Consider the following 342-nt stretch of genomic DNA (forward strand, 5'->3'; position numbering starts at 1 on the left):
TGGTGTTTATACCCCCCCACCCACCCACATACACTAAAAAGCCCTTTGGTAAAAGGAAGATTTCATCGCGTTGGTTTTTTGGGGACAATGGGAAAAACCCTAAAATTTTCGGTGTGAGGCCCCCCCTAGTCATTTTTAATTTAAATTAATTGCGTTAATTATTTTTCCCAATCTTTCTTTATTCAGAGATCAAAGAAAAAAACCATAAAACTGGTGATTTATTCGTTTTTAATAAAGCAATTAAAATAACTGGAAATTTTTATGTCAAATAGGTTGCTGGGTAACTTCTTGAATTTGTAGGATAAAGATGTGATAAGATTTTGATAGAAAATGGCCACTAAT

Source organism: Penaeus monodon, chromosome 30, assembly GCF_015228065.2.
Source record: "Penaeus monodon isolate SGIC_2016 chromosome 30, NSTDA_Pmon_1, whole genome shotgun sequence".
In the NCBI taxonomy this organism is placed as follows: domain Eukaryota; kingdom Metazoa; phylum Arthropoda; class Malacostraca; order Decapoda; family Penaeidae; genus Penaeus; species Penaeus monodon.